General features: G+C 47.8%; 1 protein-coding gene across 1 annotated transcript in view; it reads right to left on the minus strand.

Annotated features, from left to right (window-relative positions):
* TPST1 (tyrosylprotein sulfotransferase 1) overlaps positions 1–7,471 on the minus strand; it is a 166,231-nt gene extending 158,760 nt beyond the window's left edge. Inside the window, exon 1 of the mRNA XM_011992879.1 lies at positions 7,077–7,471. The gene's annotated coding sequence lies outside the window, so the exon portion shown is untranslated. The remainder of the gene's footprint in view (positions 1–7,076) is intronic.
* Positions 7,472–18,824: the final 11,353 nt, after the last annotated feature.

Consider the following 18,824-nt stretch of genomic DNA (forward strand, 5'->3'; position numbering starts at 1 on the left):
GTTTCTCAACATTTCTCAAATGTTAAAAGCAAAGAACTGTCAACCACAAATCCTATAAAAAGAAACAGCTGACAAAATCTTAAGAAAAAACAAAGAACAAAGAACACAAAAGATTCCATGGTTTATATCTAAGCCCTGAGAAATCAGAAAATAGAAAATATGCTGAGGACGGGCGCAGTGGCTCATGCCTCAGCACTTTGGGAGGCCTAGGTGGGGGAATCACCTAAGGTCAGGCATTGGAGACCAGCCTGGCCAACATGGTGAAACCCCGTCCCTACTAAAAATACAAATATTAGCTGGGCATGGTGGCGGGAGCCTGTAATGCCAGCTACTTGGGAGGCTGAGGCAGGAGAATCTCTTGAACCCGGGAAATGGGGGTTGCAGTGAGCTGAGATTGTATCACTGCACTCCAGCCTGGGCCACAGAGCAAGACTCAATCTCAAAAAAAAAAAAAAAAAAGAAAAGAAAAGAAAAGAAAAGAAAAGAAAAGAAAATACACTGATACCAGTAGATGAGCAATCACAGGTGTTTCCTGTAACAGTGCTTAAATACATGGGAATTATTTATTTCTTCCTACCTATCACCAATCCCAGTGAGATTCATTTAGGTATAGGGCTTGCTTAAGGCATATTCCTTACTTCCTTAATTTTCTTAGTTAAAAAGAAATTGTTATGCCACGGTTCAAGATCTTTTATCAAATTGACAGTTTTTGTTCTAGTTAAAAATTTAAAACGCTCAAGAGCCTAAAATCAGAGCTATTTGTTTTAAAAAGATACAAGATCAATATACCTTAATCATATGAAATAAAGTCTATTTTAAATAGTATCTTCTAAAGACAAAGCCTGAATGAACCTCTGTATAACTGTCACAGCTTAACCACCTTAAAAGCCAAGACATTACAGAGCAAATAATACTTATCTTAATCCACTCCAATTTATAAAAATTGTTTTGGGTTTTTTTTGTTTGTTTCTTTTTGAGACAGAGTCTTTCTCTGTCGCCAGGCTGGAGTGCAGTGGCGCAATCTCGGCTCACTGCGACCTCCGCCTCCTGGGTTCAAGGGATTCTCCTGCCTCAGCCTCCCAAGTAGCTGGGACTACAGGCACCCACCACCATGCCCAGCTAATTATTGTATTTTTAGTAGAGACCAGGTTTCACCACGTTGACCAGGATGGTCTCCATCTCTTGACCTCATGATCCCCCCGCCTTGGCCTCCCAAAGTGCTAAGATTACAGGCGTAAGCTACTGCGCCTGGCAAGATTGCATGTTTTTAAAACAGGAATGACTACGCGTATTTGACCAGTGACCTGTTAAGCAGCAAAGAAACAACTGGTCAGTTTGCAAAATCATGAGTTCAAGCTCTGTTTTATATCACTTATCAACTGATTTATTCAACCAACTTTTATCAGGTTTCTAAAATATATCAAGCACTGTGCAAGGCAGTGATGAAAAGACAAATAAGGCATGGTTTCAGACTTCAAGGAATTAGTTATAAAAATGGATCCAGCAGAAATAAAATGTGGTAAGTCCTTTAATAGGTAAATGTACACAAGAAACTATGTCAATGAAGGCGGTATTTAGCCTGTTGTGTGTGTGTGTGAGAGAGAGAGAAAGAAAGGCAGACAGATAGACAGGGTCTCACTCTGTCACTCAGGCTGGAGAGCAATGGCATGATCATAGCTCACTGCAGCCTCAAACTCCTGGGCTCAAGCAATCCTCCTGCCTCAGCCTTCTACATGGCTGGGACTACAGGCATGTGCCATCACACCTGGCTAATTTTTTCATATTTTGTAGAGACGGGGATCTTGCTATGTTGGCCAGGCTGGTCTGAAACTCCTGGTCACAAGCAATCCTCCCACCTCAATCTCTCCAAACTCTGGGATTACAGGTGTGAGCCACCACACTCAGCTATCCTGATATTTAAAGGATGAGTTACTACTATTGTTCTTCAGGGTTCTATCACTCCCTCTTTGGGCTCTCAGCCCAGTTCTCAGTCCTAGCTACCTATCTCATGGGAAGCATCTTTAAAGTAACAAGGTCTGGCCCTGCACCAGACCAAATGATACAGAATCTCTGTGGATGCCTCGATCCCCCATCCACATTCTTTAAAAGCTCCCCAGGTGGTTTTTAAGTAGTGCCTATGTTGAAAATCACTGAACCAAGCAATCTCACCTACTTCTGATGACTTCACTTTCAATTCTAGCACAGACCCTCCATATACATCTCCATCTTCAGGGTCAACTGTTCTCTCAGGCTATTTCCTGGGCATCAAGATGTTATGATTGGCTTTCTCCTTTTCCCTGAAAATTTGTTTCTTTTCCTGCATTTCTTACCTGGATGAACAGAACCACCATTGCCCAGACACACAAGCCTGAACTCAGTAAGTCATCCTTGACCCTTCCTTCTCCCTCTCTCTCACCTATACACCTAGCCAGTTCTCCTTACTCCACAAATTCACCCCCAAATCTAACCTCTTGGCCTCACTGGCCTCATCATCTTTCACCTACATTCCTATAATGACTGCCTTAATTGGTCTTTGTACACCTAGTCTTGCCCCCTCTCTAACCTGTTCTCTACAATGCTACCAGAGATCAGAGTAATTTTTCTGAAAATACACCTGGGGCCAGGCGCAGTGACTCACACCCATAATCCCAACACTTTGCGAAGTCAAGGCAGAGGGTTACCTGAAGCCAGGAGTTCAAGACTAGCCTGGGAAACATAGCAAGACTCCCATCTCTAGAAAAATAAATAAATACAATCAAAATATACCTGCTCACAATACTCATTCATGTTACCTGCCAGAGTAGGGGATGCAGACATGAATCAAAACCCACCCTGATTTCAAAGCCCTACTATTAGAGTAGAGAAAGACATATAAACAAGTAAATGATAGTAGAGATGAAGAGAGATGGACTGCAGGCAGATGTGGGAAGGCTTTACTGCAGAGGTAACCAGAAGCCTGTATAATCTACAGGTGCCTAAGTGGGAAAATGCATTCTATGGAGAAAGAGAAACATAAAGCCATTTAGGCATGTTCAGCTAATGGAGGTGATTTTATATGGCTGAGGCAAAAGGTAACACATGCAGCAAGACACAAAGCCTGAGATGGGAACAAGCCAGACTTTGTAAGATCTGCCCAGGATGAAATCCTTCAAAGGTTCCTCGCTATCATCAAGATTATGTGTTAGGACACACAAGGTCATTCATGAGCGGCTCCTATATACCTTCCCAGCCTCATCGCTCATCGTGCCCATTCTCCAGCCTTTCCAAATTACCAGTTCTTTCCAAAAACACCAGGTTATCGCACTTTTTTTTTGTTTGTTTGTTTGTTTGTTTTGAGATGGAGTCTCACTCTTGCCCAGGCTGGAGTCAGCTCTCTGTAACCTCTGCCTCCCAGGTTCAAGCCATTCTCCTGTTTCAGTCTCCTGAGTAGCTGGGATTACAGGCACCCGCCACCACGCCTGGGTAATTTTTGTATTTTTAGTAGAGATGGGGTTTCACCATGTTGCCCAGGTCTTGATGGTCTTGATCCATCTGCCTCAGCCTCCCAAAATGGTGGGATTACAGGCGTGAGCCACCGTACCCAGCCTATGACACACTTTTCTATATGTTACCCTCTCTTCCAAAATGCCCATCTCCCCTTACCTTTCCTTGTCTAGATTCAGCTCTTCTGAAAACTTAGTTTACTGAGCGCTATGTGCCTGGCAATTTGCTAGAAACTGGAGATACAATGAGATATGACGCAACCCTTTTCCTTAAAGAGTTCACTCTCAAGTCAGGGAGAAAAATAAGAAAACAGAACATTATAAATAGTAAAAATGGGTTGGGCACAGTGGCTCACCCTTGTAATCACAGCACTTTGGGAGGCTGAGGCGGGCGGATTGCTTGAGGTCAGGAGTTTAAGACTGGTCTGTCCAACATGGTGAAATCCCATCTCTACTAAAAATACAAAAATTAGCTGGGTGTGGTGGCGGGCGCCTGTAATCCCAGCTACTCGGAAGGCTGAGGTACAAGAATTGCTCAAACCCAGGAGGCAGAGGTTGCAATGAACTGAGATGGCACCACTGCACTCCAGCCAGGGCACCAGACCAAGACTGTGTCTCAAAAAAAAAAAAAAAAGTAAAAATGGTATAAGTGGTAAAAATGGAGATGGAAGTATATACAGAGTGCTGTGGGAACACAAAGAAAAGTCACCTAACCCAAACTGAGGAGAAAGGGTAGTCAGAAAAAGTCCTAGATGCCTGTCGACAGAAACATGTCCTCACTCCAGGGTGATGCTCCCAGAGCACCCTGTAGTCATCTCTGTCAAAGTCTTGATTGTACTATAGTGAATGGTCTGTTTCTTTACCGCTTTTTTCTCTGGATCACAAAGGGTCCAGGAAGGAGATGCGCCCATGCTGCAGAAGGCCTGGAAGGACTGGCTCAACATACTAAGGGTTTGGGAGCTGCTGAGAATTTTTAAAGAAAACAAGCAGCATGATCAGATTGATGTCTCAGAAATGGAACCAATTCCAGCAGCAATGTGGAGGATGAAGTAGAACTACAGGACACAGAGGTTCAGAAAAAGCATAACCAAGGTCTGAACCAGTCTTCTGGCAATGAAGAGAGAGGAAAAAAAAGATCTTATGAAGAGAGTGAAAAAAAGATCTGAGGTAGCAACAATAGGACCTATGCTAGACTTAATGTGAGGAGAAAAGAAGATGATTTTAAGGTTTCTAGAGTAAAGATCTTAAAATAGGAATGTTTGTATATGTGCTTGAAGGGGGCTATGGGTGGAAAGAAAGGGAAGGAAAAGGTAACCACATTTGAAGTAATCAAGCATCCACATACAGCTATGCAGAAGGCAGATGAAAATTAGAACCTGAGGTTCCAGAGAAATGGGGACCAAATAGACGTCTTCAAAAACCATAAATATACAGGTGCTATTTGAAGCCACGAAAGGACATGTAATCACACAAGGAAATTAGAGAAAAAAACAAAAATGCAACCCTAAGGAATGCCACGTTAATCTGAGAAGAATAAAAAAAGAAAAGGGAAGCATCAAGAAAAGCTTTGTTTTGGTCTGAATGATGGAAACCTGAGGATGTATACCGTCCAACAGAAAAAATAATAATATGGGAAGAGATTAGCTTTAGAAAGGAAGACCCCTCTTCCTCTGAGATCAAAGGAAAGGATATTAGAAATCAGGGACAGACAGGCACAGACAAAAATGACAGCTCCTTAAGAGTTCAGGGCCGATGCCCACCAATTTCTTCTGTGGAGTTAAGTGGCAAAATAAGCAATGAAGCGAAGGCAAGAGTAGGACAAAGAGTCAGAGAAGAACGGTGAAGATCTATAAATGGCCATTTAGATTTTAGGACATAAGCGGAATCTAGAGAGTAAGTCAAAGGATCTCCAGGATCCAGAAGTGTGCAGAAACAGCACCCAGGAGCTTAGTTACATGATTTTCGCCAGCCTGCCCTGGGAGCCCAGGAGCAGAAAAAGCTGACTGATTGTCCAGGCTTGAGAGCATCAGAGCAAAGGTGGCAAGAATAGTACAGGGCCAATGACAATGCTTTTATCATTTTAAAAAGTCAAACGTATTTTACTCTTTTTTAAAAATCGACTCGCTACTTCCTCCGAGAGCGAGTGCTTGGAGAGGCAGAGGGAGAGGGGTGGATAATTCCTCTCTCACTCTTAGAGGACTTGTCAGAAGTTTCATTCTCAAGCATATTTGGTCTGTACAGCAGCTGATTCCAGGAAATCCAAATCCTGATTCCTTCTGGTTCTTAAAAGATGAAAATTCATTGAAGCTCCCTGGACTATCCAGCTAATAGATAACCACGCGAAACATTGCTTATATACTATGCCATTTTAGCTGGGAGGTAGGGGCTCTTTCTTTCCTAAAAAGAAAGGTTCCCTAAACACTGCAGATGGGGATGGAGAGGGGATGGGGAGTAATTATACTGCAAAGCTCGCTGACTAGCAGCCTAAGAATCCTTTACAAAGGCAATTAACATAAAACAATACATGGTACAGATAGTAGAACTGTTTCTTCTTAATGAATGCGGTAAGTAAGTGACCATTTAATCGCTTTACTGGAGTTCACCAATTTCTCCTGCCATCTCCCATACCATTCTTCAAGCAGACTCAAATCCCTGTGGACAATGGACTTCTTGCTACCATCATCTGGAAAGTACAAAAGGCCTGGAAGGAGGAAGAGGCTAACATGCGTGACCACCCACCATATGCCAGGCCTACTGTGTGCTAGACTCTGGGAAAGGGAGTTTACATGTTATGGGGTGCAGCTCATGTAAGGACGAATGAAGATATTACACTATGGACCTGAGCCGGGCGCAGTGGCTCACGCCTGTAATCCCAAAACTTTGGAGGGCGAGGCAGAAGGATCGCTTGAGGTTTGAAGTTCGAGGCCAGCCTGGGCAACATAGCGAGACTCTCTCTCTTAAAAAAAAAAAACAAAAAAAAAAAACAAAAAAAAACGATGGATCTGGCATTCCAGAGAGTGGGAAAGTGTCTGGAGGTTTAAGTGTAAGGGAAGGAAAAGGAGATCGCGATGGTGGGTGGTCAAAGTGAGGGGAGAAGAGGTGAGTTGGGAAAGGAAGGTACTTAGGAGCAAAAGGGCAAGACCCAGGGACACCTGGAGCGGGGCAGGGGACTGCCATGCAGACAGGACAACGTACAAAGGGTAGGATGATGGGGCGATGAGCTCGAGAAGCGCAGCCGGGGTAGAGGTGGGGGCAAATGTCCGATCCTGGCGAGACGAGGGTCTCATCCCTGGGGACTGCGGGGCTAGGACGTGGTCCCAGGGCTGCGAGAAGGGAGAGAAGGGGCAGAGGGGAGAGGCCCCCGCGGCCGGGAAGAAGCCGAGCCCGGGAAACGCCGGCGATGGGGGAAGGGGCGTGGGAGCAGGGGCCGGACGGGCCAGACTCGGGGCTCCGCGCTCGGAGGCGGGGCTGGACAACCGGGAGGCAGCGGGCAGGAGGCGACAAGGGGCCAACGGATGCCAGGACGGGGCTCGGGGCCGGGAGTGAGGAGACGAGAGGGTAGCGGAGCCGCAGCGAGCGCCGCGTCCCCCTTACCTGGGATGAGAGAGGAGCCGCCGCGCCGCCTGGACGGCATCCTGGCCTCAGCCGCTAGTCCCACCGCCTTCGGTGGGGGGCCACTCGCGAGCCCGCCCTCACCGCCAGGCGCCAGCAGCTGCCAGCCCGGACCGGCCCCGCAGAAGAGCGCCGTTCCGACCCGCACCCGAGGCCGCCTCAGCAGCGACTCCCGCGGTCGCCGCCTCAGCGCGGACCTCCAGGGTCCGGGGCGGTGGCGGGATCACACAACTGCTGCGATTGGGTGAGCGGGCGATGTGTCGGCTGCTCTGATTCGTGGGTTCCGGCCGGCTGCCCACTGAGGGAGGTGGAGCTGGGGATGGAGCTGGGTCCGGCCGGCGCCGAGGGGCGGGGGTCTGACGTTGCAGCCGGCCCGCGGCCCCACAGCCCTGCCCGTGCGCGCTCCCGAGGGGGCTTCCCGGCAGCAGCCGGCCAGGCGGGGTGGTTGCCCTAGCAACGGCGCGCGTGGCTTGGCTGCAGGGGAGCCGCGGGCAGGTGGCGGTCTCACCGCCCCCACCCCCCACGTGGGTAGCCCAGAGGCCTTCATCAGTGAAACCCTAGGACAGGACAATAAAATGAGTTTTTCCTGATAATTCCCCTCCTCTGCTTCAGAGCCCACCGTTGCCAGCTGCTGGCAGAGGAGCTGTCATCTCCTGGGGGAGATAACGCGCAAATGCAGATAACGAACGCAAACACTATTTCATCCGCACCGAGAGTGTAGACGTGCAATAGTCCCTCCCAACCACAGAGGTGGGGGGCTGACGCCCTAAAAGAAAGAAAGAAAAACTAGGAAGGGAGAAAAAGGCAAAGAGGCAAAAGAAAGGTGGGGAAAGGGCAGACATTTCACAAAATGATCCATTCATTTTACAGTTTCTTCCTGGAGACACGTCTACACCAGGTTCTGTCAAAGCAATTATTTCTACTGTGTTGACATGGATTAGAGAAGGCATGAGTGCAGAATCTAACAGCTGTATTCAAAATTGCTGTCTACTAGGCCAGGTGCGGTGGCTCATGCCTCTAATTATAGCATTTTGGGAAGCCAAGTCTAGTGAATTACCTGAAGTCAGGAGTTCAAGACCAGCCTGGCCAACATAGTAAAATCCCGTCTCTGCTAAAAATACAAAAAATTAACTGGGCATGGTAGTGGACGCCTGTCGTCCCAGCTACTCGGGAGGCTGCAGCAGGAGAATTGCTTGAACCCAAGAAGGTAACTACCTTCTTTTGCACATAGTATAATATTTTCAAAGTTCATCCATGTCGTAGCATGTGTCGGCACTTCATTCCTTGTTATGGCCAAATAATATTCCATTGTACGGACATCACCTTTTTTTTTTGAGAAGAATCTCATTCTGTCTCCCAGGCTGGAGTGGAGTTATGTGATCTTGGCTCACTGCAACCTCCACCTCCCGGGCTCAAGTGATTCTCGTGCCTCAGCCTCCAAAGTAGCTGGAATTACAGGCACGTGCCGACATGCTTGGCTAATTTTTGTATTTTTAGTAGAGATGGGGTTTCATCAAGTTGCCCAGGCTGATCTTCAACTCCTGGCCTCAAGTGATCTGCCTGCCTTGGCCTCCCAAAGTGCTGGGATTACAAGCATGGCCCCCATTCCTGGCTGGACATCACCTTTTATTTATCCATTAATCCATTGATAGACATCTGTTTCTACTTTTTTGGCTATTATTCATGATGCTGCTATGAACATTTGTGTAGAAGTTTTTGTGTGGACCTCATTTGATCTTTATAGCAACTGTCTAAGGTACATATATCTCCTTCTACAGATAACCAACTGACTGGGTGTGGTGGCTCACTCCTGTAATCCCAGCACTTTGGGAAGCCCAGGCAGAAGGATCCTGTGAGCCCAGGAGTTCTAGGCTGCAGTGAGACGTGATGGCACCACTGCAGTCCAGCCTGGGTGACAGAGTGAGACCTTGCCTCTCACCCAAAACAAACAAAATATATATATATATATGTATGTATACACCCACACACCCACACACACAGATAAGAAAACTGACTATAAGACTGTAGACAGCAATTTTGTTGTTTATTTGTTTGTTTTTGTTTTGAGATGGAGTTTCTCTCTTGTTGCCCAGACTGGAGTGCAATGGTATGATCTTGGCTCACTGCAACCTCCACCTCCCGGGTTCAAGTGATTCTTCAGCCTCAGTCTCCCCAGTAGCTGGGATCACAGGCGCCTGCCACCATGCCCAGATAATTTTTTTTTTTTGTAGTTTTAGTAGAGACAGGGTTTCGCCATGTTGGCCAGGCTAGTCTCGAACTCCTGACTTCAGATGATCCGCCTGCCTCCGCCTTCCAACGTGTTGGGATTACAGGTGTGAGCCGCCGCGCCCAGCCTTTGTTTTGTTTTTAGAGACAGGGTCTCGCTATGTTGCCCAAGCTAGTCTCGAACTCCTGACCTCAGGCGATCCTCTAACCAATTAAGCAAGGGCCAAGTTCCATTCTGCTTTCTACATTTCAGACCTCTTCAGGTAAAGGACTCACCATGACCTCAGTGATACAGAAGCCACCGCCGGTGCACAGCCCCTGCCAGGCTCTCTCCACAAAGTGGAGATGGAGATCTGAGATGACCTCCCACACTGCCCAGAAAATCCTTCCCCCACCTATAAGACCTGGAAGAAGAATTGAGTAACCACATGGGGAGCTGACACTGGTCCTCCTACCACGTATTAAACTGTGAGAACGAATTCTAGATGTGGGAATTCAGTAATAACAAAGGACACAATCCTTTCAGTGAAACCTGTCACATGGCAGGATGTCTCACTGAGCAGGACAGCTTCAGGTGACCCAGGGACTACACTGTCTGTAGCTGACAGGGTCCAGCCTTTGAGGCAGAAGTAAGAAGCAGCTTGATCTGAAGCAAAGCTCAGGGTTATTAAGAACAAGATGAACTTTTCCTGCTTTCTAAATCTGCCCCAACACATATAGTACATCTGCTAGTAGGAAGAGACTCTAAAACATACTCAAGTGGAAAGAACAAAGTTCAAAACAGTGTGTATAATATACCCATTTGTATATATTTAAAATACACACACACACACACACACACACACACACACACACTTCTTATTTTCAGAGGCAATATCAAGAAAGATGCACACATTAAGTTGGTAACAGTTTTGTCTCTGAGAGGGAAACTGAAGGACTTGGGCACAGGAGTAGGAAAAAGACTAATTCTTAGCTATGTACTCTATGGCACCTTAAAAAATTATGTGCTGGCCGGGCGCGGTGGCTCACACCTGTAATCCCAGCACTTTGGGAGGCCGAGGCGGGCAGATCACGAGGTCAGGAGATCGAGACCATCCTGGCGAACATGGTGAAACTCCATCTCTACTAAAAATACAAAAAAATTAGCCGGGCGTGGTGGCGGGCGCCTGTAGTCCCAGCTTCTAGGGAGGCTGAGGCAGGAGAATGGCGTGAACCAGAAGGCAGCAGAGCTTGCAGTGAGCAGAGATCATGCCACTGCACTCCAGTCTGGCTGACAGAGTGAGACTCCGTCTCAAAAAAAAAAAAAAAAAAAAAAAAAAAAATTATGTGCTATGTGCTTGGATTATCTTTTTTTTTTTTCTTATTTTAATAGGCAGGGCCTCATTCTGTCACCCAGACTGGAGTACAGTGGCATAGTCATAGCTCACTGCAGCCTCAAACGCCTGGGCTCAAGCGATCCTCCCACCTCAGCCTCCTGAGTGGCTAAGACTACAGCTGCACGCCACCCACTCCCTGCTTTTTTTTTTTTTTTTTTTTTTTTTTTTTTTTTTGAGACAGAGTCTCGGTCTGTTGCCCAGGCTGGTGTGCAATGGCATGATATCAGCTCATTGCAACCTCTGCCTCCCGGGTTCAAGCAATTCTCCTGCATCAGCGTCTCCAGTAACTGGGATTACAGGCACCCGCCACCATGCCCAGCTAATGTTTGTGTTTTTAGTAGAGACAGGGTTTCACTATGTTGGCCACGCTGGTCTTAAACTCCTGGCCTCATGTGATCTGCCCACCTTGGCCTCCCAAAGTGCTGATTTCAGGTGTGAGCCACCGTGCCCAGTCTTTTATTCTTTTTTTTTTTTAGAGATGAGATCTTGCTATGTTGCCTAAACCGGTCTTGAACTCCTGGGCTCAAGCAGTCCTCCAACCTTGGCCTCCCAAAGTGCTGGGATTATAGGCATAAGCCATCATGCCTGGCCTGGATTACCTATTTACAAGGAATGAATACATAACTTTTTTTAAAAGGAAAACTCGTTCCTGAAAAACTTTCCAAGCCTGTATGCACATCTGGTTCACATCACATTTCTATTTGTCTGTGTAATTTAATGAGCCTCATAGATTCTGAACATTCTTTCTGTGTTTCTAATTTCCCTCCTGGGCCTCACCTCTCCAGGTGATCAGCCCAGAATTAGATCATCTCACCAGAGAGCATTGGCCAGGCGCGATGGCTCACACCTGTAATGCCAGCACTTTGGGAGTCCAAGGAGGGTGGATCACTTGAGGTCAGTAGTTCGAGACCAGCCTGGTCAACATGGTAAAACCCAATCTCTACTAAAAATACAAAAATTAGCCAGGTGTGGTGGTGCACACCTGTAATCCCAGCAACTCGGGAGGCTGAGGCAGAAGAATCGTTTGAACCCAGGATGTGGAGGCTACAGTGAGCCAAGACTGCACAACTGCACTCCAGCCTGAGCGACAGAGCAAGACTCTGTCTCAAAAAAATAAAAAATAAAAGATAACCTCACCTGAGAGTATAGATGGCTTTGCCCTCTCTTTAGGCAATTCAAAGGGCTCACAGCCTGTTTCTTCCAAACAGCCTACGCAACCCTGGCACGGCTCAGAAGCAGAGGAAATGGACCAGTGCTTGCTGCCATCCCAGTGAGAGCTGCGAGTTTCTCTCCTCTAGGCCAGGCTTTGCACCGCGTCTGCCTTGGGAATTCACCGCTAGAGAATAGCTGGCCAAGGAGGAGTGAGGACTCCTTACTACAGCAACCTCACCTCCTGGAGGGAAAGTCTATGCAACATACCTAGGAATGTGCAGGCTTTGAGAACTGAAAAGGCAGCATTGCCCTCCAGCGCTTTTGCTTTGGGGGTTGTTGGCATTGCTTTGCTCTTAAGAAGGACACGGTCCCCGCGCAGTGGCTTACGCCTGTAATCCCAGCACTTTGGGAGGCCGAAGCTGGCGGATCATGAGGTCAGGAGATCAAGACTATCCTGGCCAACATGGTGAAACCTCCTCTCTAAAACTACAGCAATTAGCCGGGCATGGTGCCGCCCTGCTGTAGTCCCAGCTACTCAGGAGGCTGAGGCAGTCAAATTGCTTGAACCCTGGAGGCAGAGGCTACAGTGAACCGAGATCACGCCATTGCACACTCCAGCCTAGGTGACAAAGCAAGACTCCGTCTCAAAAAAAAAAAAAGGACACAAATGCAGCAAAGCTCTCTTTGTGACATTTTCATTCTGGGGTCTGGCATGGAGGGAAGATGGTGGCAGAGGTGGGAAATGGCAGAGATGGGGGTCCCTCAGAAATGAAAAATTTGAGGCCAGACGCAGTGGCTCACGCCAGTAATCCCAGAATTTCGGGAGGTGAGGCGATCAGATCACTTGAGGTCAGAAGTTCGAGACCAGCCTGGTCAACATAATGAAATCTCGTCTCTACTAAATATACAAAAATTAGCTGAGTGTGGTCATGGGCGCCTGTAATCCCAGCTACTCAGGAGGCTGAGGCAGGAGAATCACTTGAGCCCAGGAGGTGGAGGTTGCAGTGAGCTGAGATCCTGCCACTGCACTCCAGCCTGGGCGACAGAGCAAGATTCCATCTCAAAAAATAAATAAATAAATAAGAAGAAGAAGAAGGAGATGAATGTGTCTGTCACAACTAGCAGCAGCTGGCCTGGCACTGGATGGATGGATGGATGGATGGATGGATGGATGGATGGATGGATGGATTGATGGATGGACAGGTAATGAATGGCTAGATGAACAGCAAACGCTGCAATTATCAAAGAGGGCCAGCAGGGCACCGGAGCCGGGACCCAGGGAGAACAGGAGGACACTTGGGTCACTTAGGGTCCTACCAGGAAAGGACAGGGAAACTCCAGGTGAGGACTCCAGGGCCAAAGATCTTTGACGAAGAACTGAGAGTTAAACTTTCACTCGACCTAAAGTGACCTAAAAGCCCTGGCTAATTTGGGACAAGATGAAACACTTACCTGCACGCAGCATCAGAGAGCCAACGACCTGCGGGAGGCACTTCGCAGTTCTCTTGAAGCTTCCAGGATACAAGGATTTAAGGCAGAAAGAAAAGGGTGATACAATTTAAAGAAAAAGAAAGAAGTGAGCAGGACTCCTGACTTTCTCCACCCCTAGATCCTGGAAAACTGGGCAGGTCAGGCCCCTCAGCCACATCATCATTTGAAAATGAAAATTCAGCCCAGCCTATGAGCAGGCATTTTCCAAGTGGCTACAGAATTCCTGCACCTTCCAAAAATACCTCTTCATGCAACTTCTTCCAGGGAGGGAGGGCCACATGCCCAGGCTGGAGCCGACCAACTGAGCTTCCTGAACCCGGGAACTGTCACCATGTGCTCTGCAGACCCCAGATTCAGGAAATGCCCACTGCTCCATGGGGAAACGCAGCCAGACAGCTGTGCTGTGTTCCAGGCTGAAAGCAAAGCATCCTCTAGTTTTACTTATGACCAAGGAGACTGTAAGCCTTCCAGGAATGTTTTCCAAACCTCACCATGCATCTAAACTACCTGCATAGCTCAGTCGACACAAGCCTCTCAGCAGTTTTAGGAAAGAGAAGATCTGGAAGGAACTCCTCACAACCCCTACAGTGAGACGGGGTGGGCCAGTGATTAACAGGCAGCATTAGGGTGTCTTCAGAGAGACTGGTTGGTGGTATGCTGTTTCTTGAACTGGGTGCAATTAGCTGGTTTACTTACTTTGTGAAATTTCATCAAGCTACATATACATGTGGACTTTTCTGTATTTTTTTAAATTTTATTTTATTTTTCTTTAATTGAGACAGGGGTCTCACTGTATTGCCCAGGCTGATCTTGAACTTCTTGGGCTCAAGTGATCCTCTTGCCTTAGACTCCCAAAGTGCTGGGATTATAGGAGTGAGCCACCATGCCTGGTCTTTTCTGTATGTTTGTTACACTTCATTAAAAAATAATAATAATAATAGAACTATGCGAGGTGGTTCACACCTGTAATCCTAGCACTGTGGGAGGCCAAGGTAGAGGATCGCTTGAGGCCAGGAGTTCCAGCCTGGGCAACGTAGAGAGACCCTGTCTCCACTTAAAAAAAAAAACAAAGATCAGGCACAGTGGCTCACACCTTTAATCCTAGCACTTTGGAAGGCTGAGATGGGTGGATCACAAGGTCAGGATATCCAGACCATTCTGGCTAACATGGTGAAACCCCGTCTCTACAAAAAATACAAAAATAAAATTTGCCAGGCATGGTCGTGGGCCGCTGTAGTCCCAGCTGCGCGGGAGGCTGAGGTGGGAGAATGGTGTGAATACAGGAGGCGGAGCTTGCAGTGAGCCGAGATCACGCAACTGCACTCCAGCCTGGGAGACAGAGCAAGACTCCGTCTCAAAAAAAAAAAAAAATGTCAGCGTGGTAATGCATGCCTGCAGTCCCAGCTACTTGAGAGGCTGGGCAGGAACATCTCTTGAGGCCAGGAGTTTGAGACCAGTCTGGACAACATAATGAGACTCACTCTTTACAAAAATAGTTAACCAGGTGTGTGGTGTGTACCTGTAGTCCAAGCTACTGGGGAGGCTGAGGTGGGAGAATTGCTCCAGCGCAGGAGTTTGAGACTGCAGTGAGCTATGATCATGTCACTGCACTCCAGCCCAGGCAACTGAAGAATACTCTGTCTCTAAAAAAAAAAAAAGAAAAGAAAAAAAGGCCAGGCACAGTGGCTCATGTCTGTAATCCCAGCGCTTTGGGAGGCCGAGGCAGGTGGATTGCCTGAGGTCAGGAGTTCGAGACCAGTTTGGTCAACATGGCGAAACCCTGTCTCTACTAAAAAATACAAAAAAATTAACCGGGCGTGGTGGCATGCACCTGTAATCCCAGCTATTTGGGAGGCTGAGGCAGGGGAATTGCTTGAACTAGGGAGGTGGAGGTTGCAGTGAGCCGGGATCGCACCACTGCACTCCAGCCTGGGCAACAGAGCAAGGCTTGGTCTCAAAAAAAAAAAGGCTCCCCAATAAATTCTGTTTGAGAACTGCTGAGTTCTCAGACTCAGGAGATACAGGATGAGGGGCTTAGATGACGCTAAAGAGGGGTGATAGGTGCTTCTAAGCACCCAGCTTCTAAGTATGGGGTGGAATAGTTCCAGGGGTATGCCTTCACCTCTTAGGCAAGTCTAGGACTCTCAGAGTTGGGAGACGCTCCAGGCAAGAGAGACTGAGTGCAGGTTCTTCAGGGAGCAGTTGGCCCTTCCCTGCCCACAGATGCTGACCAGTGACACCAGTGCAGACCAGGACTGACTGCCACACTACCCTACCTACACCCTACCACTTGGACAGGGACTGCTCAGGCCCCTGGCGACCTGCTTCAAGAGTGCCATTTCCTCCTGTGTCTTAGCTTTCCCTCCCTGGTTAAAGAGGCTGGAAGGGGCCAGGTGCATTGGCTCACACCTGTAATCCCAGCACTTTGGGAGGCCAAGGGAGGATGTTCACTTGAGGTCAGGAGTTTGAGACCAGCCTGGCCAACATGATGAAACCCATCTCTGCTAAAAACACAATAATTAGCCAGGTGTGGTGGCAGGCGCCTGTAATCCCAGTTCCTCAGGATGCTGAGGCAGGAGAATTGCTTAATCCTGGGAGGCAGAGGTTGCAGTGAGCCAAGATTGTGCCACTGCACTCCAGCCTGGTCAACAAGAGTGAGCTTTTGTCAAAAAAGAAAAAAAAAAAAAAGAGTGCAGTGGTTTATGCCTGTAATCCCAGCACTTTGGGAGGCCGAGGCAGGAGGATCTGCTGAGATCAGGAGTTCGAGATCAGCCTGACCAACATGGCAAAACCCCGTCTCTACTAAAAATATAAAAATTAGCTGGGCGTCGTGGTGGGCACCTGTAATCCCAACTACTTGGGAGGCTGAGGCAAGAGAATCACTGGAACAGAGGAGGTGGAGGTTGCAGTGAGCCGAGATCATGCCATTGCACTCCAGCCTGAGCGACAGAGTGAGACTCCATCTCAAAAAAAAAGACGCTAGAAGGGCTACCAGCTTCTTGCCACCCTCCCAAGTCCCTTTCCCAGAGCAAGCACTTTCTTCAAGGGATAGAAAACTCTTGCAGGATCCAGGGGAACCAGCGCACAGGCTTTGCCAAAGCCCCACACCAGGCCCCGTTATAGGCTCAGAGGACACAGCAGTGACCAAGACAGTCCCTACTACCATTCCCTCTTTTTTTTGAGACAGAGTCTCACTCTGTTGCCCAGGCTGGAGTGCAGTGGCACAATCTTGGCTCACTGCAACCTCCACCTCCTGGGTTCAAGGTTCAAGTGATTCTCATGCTTCAGCCTCTTGAGTAGCTGAGATTACAGGCACGTGCCACCATGCCTGACTAATTTTTGTATTTAGTAGAGACAGGGTTTCACCATGTTGGTCAGGCTGGTCTTGAACTCCTGGCCTTAAGTGATCCATCTGCCTCAGCCTTCCAACGTGCTGGGATTACAGACGTGAGCCACCACGACCGGGCCCTGCTACCATTATTTGGGGTTACAGTTTAGTGAGAGTCTGGCAATCAATTACACATGAAGTGTTCAGAATATGCCACCCTCAAATATGCCATTTTGGCATAAGGCTTATTTTGAGCTGAAGGCAATTAAGAAACAAACAGCAAACATAGGAGCTCTCCGTCCTCCCCCTTTCTCCCTAAAATTGGAGCATAAATTTCCCTTTTGTAAAGGAAATTTATTTTAGTTGTTCTCTGAAAGCAACTGGCAGATAACTCTTATCACACAAGACTAAGAAACCTTATTAAATTGGCCAGGTGCAGTGGCTCACCCCTGTAATCCCAAGACTTTAGGAGGCCGAGGTTGGAGGATCACCTGAGGTCAGGAGTTTGAGACCAGCCTGCCCAGCACGGTGAAATGCAGTCTCTACTAGAAATAAAAAAATTATCTGGGCATGGTGGCAGGTGCCTGTAATCCCAGCTACTCAGGAGGCTGAGGAAAGAGAACTGCTTGAGCCCAGGAGGTGGAGGTTGCAGTGAGCCGAGATTGTGCCATTGCACTCCAGCCTGGGTAACAAGAGCAAAACTGTGTCTCAAAGAGAAAAAAAAAAGTTTTTCTCCTGTTAATCTGTCTTTTGTCAGTTTAATTTGCAGGCCCTCGTCACTGAACCTAAGAAGGGTAAAAGAAAAGCATGAGGCCAGACACAGTGGCTCACACCTGGAATCCCAGCACTTTGAGAGTCTGTGGCAGACAGATCACGAGGTCAGGAGTTTGAGGCCAGCTTGGCCAACATAGTGAAACCCTGTCTCTACTAAAAATACAAAAATTATCCAGGCATGGAGGTGCGTGCCTGTAATCCCAGCTATTCGGGAGACTGAGGCAAGAGAATTGCTTGAATTTGGGAGGCGGAGGTTGCAGTGAGCTGAGATCACGTCACTGCACTCCAACCTGGGTGATAGTGTGAGATTCTGTCAAAGAAAAAAAAAGAAAGAAGGAAGGAAGGAGAAAGAAAGATGGAAAGAGAGAGAGAAAGAGAGAGGGAGAGAGGGAGGGAGGGAGGGAGGGAGGAGAAAGAAAGAAAAGCATGCTTAGCAAAAGCACTCAAGGCCATGATGACTTACTCATCCCTTAGTGTGCCCAGGGCTCCCCTTCTATTCCTTTTCCTCTGGCAGCTCCATCCACCTATGTTTCCCAGCAAAACTCTGCCAGCAAAACTTCAGCCAACCTTCACATCAGACCACAAAAGTCAATTCCGCTAGGTAGGGACCCATCTCTATGACTCTTGTGATCTGTGCCCTGATTTATTTATTTATTTCCTTCCTTCCTTCCTTCCCGCCTTCCCTCCTTCCTTCCCTCTCTCCTTCCCTCCTTCCTTCCTTCCCTCCCTCTCTCCTTCCTTCCCTCTCTCTTATTTTCCTTCCTTCCTTCCTTCTTTCCTTCCTTCCTTTCTTCCTTTCGTTTTCTTTTTCTTTTTTTTTTTTTTTTCAGACGGAGTCTGGCTCTGTCACCCAGGCTGGAGTGCAGTGGTGCGATCTCAGCTCACTGCAAGCTCTGCCTCCCGAGTTCATGCCATTCTCCTGCCTCGGCCTCTTGAGTAGCTGGAACTACAGGCACCCGCCACCACACCTGGCTAATTTTTTATATTTTTTTTAGTAGAGACAAGATTTCACCGCGTTAGTCAGGATGGTCTTGATCTTCTGACCTTGTGATCCGCCCGCCTCGGCCTCCCAAAGTGCTAGGATTACAGATGTGAGCCACTGCGCCAGCCTCGTTTTCTTTCTTTCTTTTTTAGAGGTTGTATTTCACTCTGTCACCCAGGCTGGAGTGCAGTGGCATGATCATAGCTCACTGCAACCTCAAACTCCTGGGCTCAAGTGATCCTCCCCCATCAGCCTCTTGAGTAGCTGGGACCACAGGCACACGTAACCACATCCAGCTAATTTTTAAGTTTTTTGTAGAGACAGGGGTCTCACTATGTTGTCCAGACTGGTCTCTAACTCTTGGCCTCAAGTGATCCTTCAGCCTCGGCCTCCTAAAGCCC

The sequence above is a fragment of the Mandrillus leucophaeus genome, unplaced genomic scaffold (genome assembly GCF_000951045.1).
Source record: "Mandrillus leucophaeus isolate KB7577 unplaced genomic scaffold, Mleu.le_1.0 Scaffold42, whole genome shotgun sequence".
NCBI lineage: Eukaryota > Metazoa > Chordata > Mammalia > Primates > Cercopithecidae > Mandrillus > Mandrillus leucophaeus.